Source organism: Anas platyrhynchos, chromosome 4 (assembly GCF_047663525.1).
Source record: "Anas platyrhynchos isolate ZD024472 breed Pekin duck chromosome 4, IASCAAS_PekinDuck_T2T, whole genome shotgun sequence".
In the NCBI taxonomy this organism is placed as follows: Eukaryota; Metazoa; Chordata; class Aves; order Anseriformes; family Anatidae; genus Anas; species Anas platyrhynchos.
The window spans coordinates 64,064,971-64,072,880 of record NC_092590.1 but is presented as its reverse complement, the minus strand read 5'-3'; the positions used below and the strand labels follow the sequence as shown (position 1 = coordinate 64,072,880).

At 40.7% G+C, this 7,910-nt stretch overlaps 1 long non-coding RNA gene across 1 annotated transcript in view; it reads left to right on the top strand.

Annotated features, from left to right (window-relative positions):
- Positions 1–7,436: 7,436 nt before the first annotated feature.
- LOC119716899 (uncharacterized) overlaps positions 7,437–7,910 on the top strand; it is a 39,782-nt gene continuing 39,308 nt past the window's right edge. The window contains exon 1 of the long non-coding RNA XR_011809233.1: positions 7,437–7,529. This is a non-coding gene — a long non-coding RNA (uncharacterized lncRNA). The remainder of the gene's footprint in view (positions 7,530–7,910) is intronic.

Here is a 7,910-nt window from a genome sequence, read left to right as displayed (position 1 = left end):
TAAGCAAGGAGATACCAGAAAAAAAAAATATCCTCTTAAACACTGAAGGGCCCCCAAAGTGGCTGCATGATGCCTTTATGTTTGCACTCCTGTGAACGAGCTCAGTTAAACAGAGGACTGGCTCTGCTGTGCCTCTGCCCTCCACTATATTCTGCTTTCTCCTCCTTTTGCAGCTTTGACAGAATTTGCAGAGAAGGATTTCATGCTGACAGAGATAATTCGTGTATTGTTGATTGACGAACACCAGCCTCTGTCTCACTCTGCCATCGTAACCTGCATCACATGGGAGGCAGTACCAGGGCATCCAACTCCACTGGGGCTTCTGCTTTGCTTCAGCCGTCAGAAAGTGAAGGCTGTTTGTGGGTCTCACCCAACCACTCACCTGTTCCTGCTTTGTAAACTCCAAAGGAGAAAAAAAAATGTGGGGACTTATGACTTCTGTGATTAGGAAATTCCATGAAGTCTGAGCATTCTTTCTCTGTATGGGTATTTCAGAAACATTGGTGATGTAGCCTACTGAATATGCACGTTTTTAGTAATGATAACAAACTGTCAATCTGCACTGACATTAGATTAACATCTTTAGTAATAATAGAAAACATTGTGAACTGTAGAAGTAGTCAGCAAACAAATGTTAAGGACTTGCTCCAGCTAGGCTAATGAAGAACAACTGCAAAGCAAACCCAAAAAGGATCCCCCAAATACCTGGGTGGAGCTAGTCATACTGACAGTCCGTCTGCCAGCCACTTGCAGCGGTCCCTGTGAGACACATCAGAGTATTCTTGGGTGAATATTTGGAGCTGGAGAAAAATATATTATGGGCAGCCTGACACCCTGCCTGTTATCTGGCTGCTACAGACCCCGGGGGAGCAGTGAGCAGAGAGGACAAGGTGCAGGAGGCATTTACACTGCGTGTTCATCCAGGGGCTGAACAGACCTGGGTAGCCTCAGGATACCTGTGGTGTATTTCCTCTTTAATTATGGCATTTCTTAGCTTTCTGTTGACCTCAAGGACCTTCAGACCAGAACTCTGTTCACTACTCTATGGTGCTGGTGTGTCCAGGACAATCTTTTTGCTAATCCCTTGATTTTTAAAGATGTATCTTTCACTTCAATGTCATTTTTATTTTTAATATGGACTTCTGTCAGATCTAAATTGTTGCCAGCTAAGAGTTCCTGCCAGCAGCTGAATTATTACTCTCTGTGCTATAATTCTGATGTGAATATAAATCGTTTCTGCTTGTTGGATTACAAGTACAGTTTCTCTTTTAAAGACTGGCTATGAAGTACATCCAGAGGTTAGCAGGGTTTTAAAGAAAGGCCTGGAATTCTGTAGGAAAATGTGGAACAAAGAGGTGGGTATGCTTCTGGAAAATACTGAATAAATTCACCAACAAGGGTAAAATAATTTTGGCACCGCTAGACTGTACATGTATAGTATAAAATCAAAGTGAAATAAAACTAATAGCAGCAAATACAATGCATCGGTAATTTTTTATTCTATGCTGCCATCTTGTGACTGCAAATGTGACCTGCTGGCATAAAAAAAGTAAGAAGTTGTTAAAATATGACCTGCACAGTTCAGAGAGGACACTTTACTTGAAATACTCCTTTTGTTCCTACATAGTCACTACAAACTGAATCAATAGCAGGTAGAGAACAGACACTGTTTTGGCAATATTTTTGCTAATGCAGTCATCAGTGAGATGTCGTAAACTTGGCCGTTGTGAGGAGGATGATTACACAGTGAAGTCATTGCCCATGAAAGCTTCTGAGAAAGAAACTTCTGTGAGGTTCCATTAAATCAGTTCTTACCTGTGGGTGAACCACCAGTCAGCCCTTCTTCAGAGCTCAATAAAAAAAATACTAAATGTTTGAGCAATCTGGTCTAGTGGGAGGTGTCCCTGCCCACAGCAGGGGGTTGGAATTAGATATCTTTAAGGTCCCTTCCAGCCCAAACCATTCTGTGATTGTATAAATAAGCTTTCTATCCATAAGGGGATAACAGCCAGCCTGTGAGTTCCTTCTCCTCTCTGTAAGATAAAGGAATAGGCATTTAAGTTTGAAGTGAAATACATGGCTGAATAAGTGAAAGTTATAAAGCATTATATCCTGTACAGCTGTTCCTGCAGGTTGGCTTTGTGGGGCTAAGAGTGAATGAGAGCCAGTAGTAAAAGTGGTTGTTAGCTGCTAAATACACATAAAGATAGGCAATACCATGCATTGTACTACCAGTACAAAGTAAACCCAGTATGGAAAGCCTCAATTCTTGGTGCTTCTACTCAAGATGAAGTCTGCACCTCAAGGCATGCTAGCTGTACAGTAATGGCTAGATGGCAGAGTAGATGTTTACTTCTAATGCTTCCAGTGCATGAAACTGACTTTCCAAGCTGGCACACATATCGATTACCAGTCATTCAAAAATATCTGAGGGTGGAAGTACTAGCTTAATACACAAGTATCATCCAGTAGAGTAAAGGCATGGACTGCCGAGAATGGATTTAGTCTAGAATGTAGAGAAGAGTTTCTAACCACTAAATCAGTGAGGGTCTGAAGTGGCCATCTGGGAGAGAAAAGGAAACCTGGCTAGTAATGAGATGAATCTTGGTGAAGTTGTTGCAAGTGTTTTTAAGACAGGTTGCTGGCCAGAATTTGGGAGATTGCTTCTGGTCCAGTGCAGTGTTTGCTGCAGTTAACGACACAGCAGATTTTGAAAGCTCAGAAAGAGCTTTTGTTACATGAGCACATGGAAAGTGAGGTATCTTAATGAAGGAATGTAAAACAAACAAACAAAACACCTTGCAAGACTTAGATGTAGCCTGAATCGGAAGAGGGGAGAGCTGGAAAGAAGTTGAGACACATGCACAGAGAGGAATCCAGTTCCCATCAGGAAAGGAAGTGGAAGAGAAATGGAAGGCCTGAATGGGAAACAAATACCTCTACTTTATCCCTGCTGAGCTGGAACTCCAGATTCAAACATTAGTTCAAGACCACTGGACCTAAGTGTGCCTAAATTGATCTCTAACACTGATGAAGCCTGGCAGATTCACTCTTCCCCAGGGAAGTGCACTTCTAGTGAGGTGGAAGAATTTGCAGTGTGTAGCTCCAGGTTGGAAGTTTGCATAGGGAAGGGAGAAGGAGTCCAGTTGAACAATTGCATGGTATTGAATTGCTTTAAGTATTTTCTATATTAATTTGTTGTTCACCTTCAACTTTGTTCATATAGTACATTATTATCATGAACTAAGAAATAGCATTGTTTAGAAACTAGGTGGAGCTGTTTGTTTAGCACATGCAGCACATTCGGTATGTTGTGCTGTGTTGCAGACTAAAGTGCACAGTTTGGTACACAGGCAATGCATGTATCACCCATATTTCATCATGTATACATGTGATAAAGTTCAATCGATGCATCATTTCGTGATGGATCTGAAAGCTGACATTCTGTGCATGTAGCGTACGTTTGCAGAGTGGAAGTTCCTGCTATGTTAGAAGGTGTGCCCCCAAAGACAGAGTCAGCTAAATGAGTGGCACTGAAGATGGAGGCTGCACTGGAAATGGACTGGTGAGGAAAAGTCTTAAAAGGAGCCAGATGCTGCAAAAACAGATATTTTGAAATGATCAAGCTGTAACAGAAATATATGAGATTAGCATAAGAGATGTGTGACATTTAGCAGATCTTTTGAATACTTCCCTGTATGCAGCAAAGTAAAAATAAATACAGTACCATTTACAGGTGCTTAGAAAGAAAACAGCAAGGTAGAGATTGAGGAGGGGTGACAGGAGATTAATCTTTGAACCCAAATATGCCATGATGTTCCTGATTTCTCAAGGTTTGCTTTGACAAATGCTGCCTGCAAAGCCTGTTTTCTCTAAGCAGCAGAGACCTGGTGGTGAAATATGTAAGCCATGCACCATCTACATCCTAAATCTTTTTCCTAAACCTACTTTATGGTAAGATGCCAAAGCCATGTGGTATGGAAGGTGGTTTGAGTGCCTTTTAATATGGCCTCATGGCTCTAAAGCCTCTCCCTATCTCAGTACTGTTCCCCAGGGGGCTCTGCAGGCCTCCTTCATTCTGCACCTCCGAGGTGCCTTAAGTCCACTCATGCAGAAGACTGACATGCAAGTGCTGGCCTTACAAAAATAGATAAAATCATGTAGGGCTGATTTCTGGCTTTGGGATTTTGCAGCTAGTTTGGACACCTAAATAGCAGACTGCTGGCAAAGTAATATACCTGTTATCAGCCATGAAATTGCAAATAAATTGGGACTTTTCTAATGTATTTTTAATACTTTGGAAATTAGACTAATCTATTTTTAGTCTGTAGTGGTTAAGATTACTCCGGGTTTTAAAGACCACAGACACTAATGGTATTGCTTAATAGCTAGTTAAATGCTCATAGTTAAGGAAAACAATATTCTGGTAGAAGAACTGAGAATTCAATCAAAATTCTTTGAAGAACTCATACACTCTTTTTCTGTTCCACGGCTTCCATTCTCTTGACTTCTCTTGACAAAATGTGTTGTTTGTTACAGTTATCTTTTCTGTCATGTTTTCTGAAAGTTTGCAATGGTTGAAATACTGACCAATGTCTCATTTAGCAGGAGACTGCTCTGCTTTTTATAACTCTCTTGGGTTAAAAGCCTGGTTAGAACTTCCATTTCTGCTCGTGTTTGCTTTTCCACTTGCTTCTTCTGATAACCTGAAGTTTGCCTAATGTTTTCTATTACTTCCCACTCAAACTCGCTCCTAACTAGCCCAGAACTTTCATCCACTTTTTGTAAGTACAGCTGGTCTATATATTTCTTACCCTTTCTAAAGTCACCTTTTAAAGTCAGTTATCACTTTCCTTTCTCCTTTGCTGCCTTAATGCTGCTTCATTTATGTTCTCTTTGCCATATCAGTTTGCAAGAGGCAAATAATGTTATTTTTTTTTACTCCATACAATCCATCACACACTATCTCCTCTGCCCAGATTCAGGGAGGTCAGCAAACAAGTACTTCTTGTGAGATTTCCATCTTGAGCTCAACTTTAAATTAAAACAGGAGAAGTAATGCCCTCAACATTAGGGTTAAGAAGAAAAAAACATAAACAGGAGTGAAGTCCAAGGACTCTTCTTTGATGAGAAAATGACCATCGAAGTATTTTGGTATAGTAAGTATGTTGGTACAGTAATACTATACAGACTTGTTTTCATCCACTCAGAGTAACTGTTCTTCCCTGGTTTAGATTTTGTTGCCTAAATACAGCAGAGGTGGATCAGAGGTAATGCAGCAATGTTTCCGTAAATCATTTCCAAGAGGTGTTAGCTATCCTGCAATGCATGTAAGGACGAAAGGCAAGCAGGATATGAAACTCTATCACCCACTGGAAGTGATCTCTCCTTGGGGCCACTAGTGACTCTCAGAACCAGTCCACAGAAATGCATTACATCTTACTGAGGATCTGCCAAACATGGGCAGAATTCATCAGTGCACAGCTACATTTTAGAGTACTGTAGCATCAACTGTTGGCTCTAATTTTAGACTTTCAAATATGATAAGACTGATCTATAACTTATAGTGCCGTAATTAAAAAAGAAATGCACCATAAATATTCTGAGGCTACCACAGGTGTGTTCAGCCCAATTCAAGCCCTGTCACCCCTTAATGTTCCACAGTCTTAATATCAAAATAGATCATTCAGTGCTACCTTACGTGTTTTTCTTATTATGTCTGGATTTACAAACACTTGAATAGTTCCTTGTATCAGTTGAAGACCTTCTGTGCATATTCAGGTGAAACTGTGACTGACAAACACAAATGTGGGCTGCAGTCACAACACATTAAATAAGTTGGATGCTTTACCAGAGAGCTACTGCAAAAGCCTCTCGGATACCTGCTGTAGGACTTGCTGATCTCTCTCCCAGCAGCCATCACACTCTAAATATTATTCCTCATAATAGAACCGAAGGAGCTGAGATTAGGATTCCTTTAAAGAGAATTTATTAAAATCCCAGAAGGTCTATGAACAGGAGGAAAACTTCCAAAACTGAGATTAAATCTGGCACTTTAATAAAGACTGAGGTGCCTGAATAAATTGGCAGTCCTGCAAGTGCTGAGCCACTAACATTGACTTCCATAAGAGGAGAAGCCAGGAAGCATGTTTGAAAACTACGCTATTTATGTAGGTACTTGAAGATACCAATACTCAAGACTGTGCCCCACACTTCTTGTCCCCTTTATTGACCTAAGTGAGGCTAACCTGCTGTCAGTGCACTCACTCATTATACAGCTATTCACTGCAGCTACCGAAGATGGACGTTGTCTTAGCACATGGCTATGCCCATTAGAAATCGTCTCCCTCCCCCATCTGTATGCTACTTGCTTATGCCAGAGATTACTGTCCCCAGGAGGAATCTTGTCAGCATTTGCTAATCTGCTTCAGACAACCACAATTGGGTTAATTTAAACAGATGATGAAAGTGGTTTGTGCTAGCGGAGCTAAGTTTGCCCGAAGCATTTTAGCAAAACCACCCAAGGTCCTTTCCAGGAACAGAGCGGTGGAGACAGCTTCCAGCTGCTGGCTGTGCAAACAGCTGGCCGTAATGATGGTGAAAAAGGCACTTTGGGATCGTGGGGAGGACATCTGTCCATGGCCTAACATGGAGTTATATGAGACACTGAGAAAACAGAAAGGAGTCACAAGAGCAACACGGAATACAGACAGTGTCCAAATCAAGGGTTTGTCTCTGATTCCACTGCTTACCGTGGATGGAGTTGAATTCAACTTGAATTCACAGCTTATGTCTGCATGTCCTTCAGCATCACAGGGAGACCAGTCTCTCATGAAAAAGTTTTTAATGCCCTTAAAATTACAAATGGTGCTTTAGTCTGCAGGCCATGCACCTCTCTGCTTTATGATTTCAGAAGACAAAAGAAAATGAGAGCAAGCAAATAAAATGCAATCTCTCTTCAGAAAAAAACATCTGTATTAAAGTTCACAAATACATCTGTTAGCTTTCAGGCATTATTCGCTGCAACAATGTCTGCAGCTTACGCTTTCCTCTCAATAGGAAAGTGAAAAGCTGAAAAACAACCGTTCCCTTTACCTCTCCCCAACAGCTAATATTTTCGTCTCCTTAGTCAAGTTTATAACTCAGTCCTCACATCCATATTTCCACAGTTGTTGTTGTAATCCAGCATTCTCCAGGCTGCCTTTTGCTCTGTTCCAAGATATATTATTACCTCCTGTATATTATGCTCTCTTCCTTGTTTTGGATCCCACCACATTTCTGGCACACTGCATGCCCCATGTGCTGGATGAGAACATTATCTGATTCCATGGTTGTAAATAACTCTGTTAATAGATTTAGATTAATGCCAGATTTAGAAAAATGCTACTTCTACAGCTATCGTTCAAGTATTTGAACACAAACCAGCCTCATCTGGGCTGGTTTTGACTGTCACAATGCTTTATCCTCCACGCTGTAAGCAGGATCCTGTGGCCACCATCTCAAGACTTAACCCCATGAATCAACAAAAAGTAAGATTCACTCTGAATCCCCCCCAACCACTTATTCAAACACCTCCGGCTAGCCAGTAACATAGGATGTTTTTTATGTTATCTCCAATCCCTATTGTGTTAGACACCAAAGTAAGTACTTAACATCTTTATGTGGTTGGATATGTTTTGCTAGGGATATGCTCACTGGTTATTAACTGGATAAAACCTGATATTAGCTTGGCTTTGTTTAATTTCTAATGTTATTTACTCTGCGATAACTGACTAACCTCAGTTAACATTGTGATTTGTTTGCCCTATAATGACCAGATATTCCATTACATTATGTAAATTATTTGCATAGTGATTATGATTTGATGTTATTGGTAATTAGAATTATTTTCCTGCTGGTAATGCTGTATA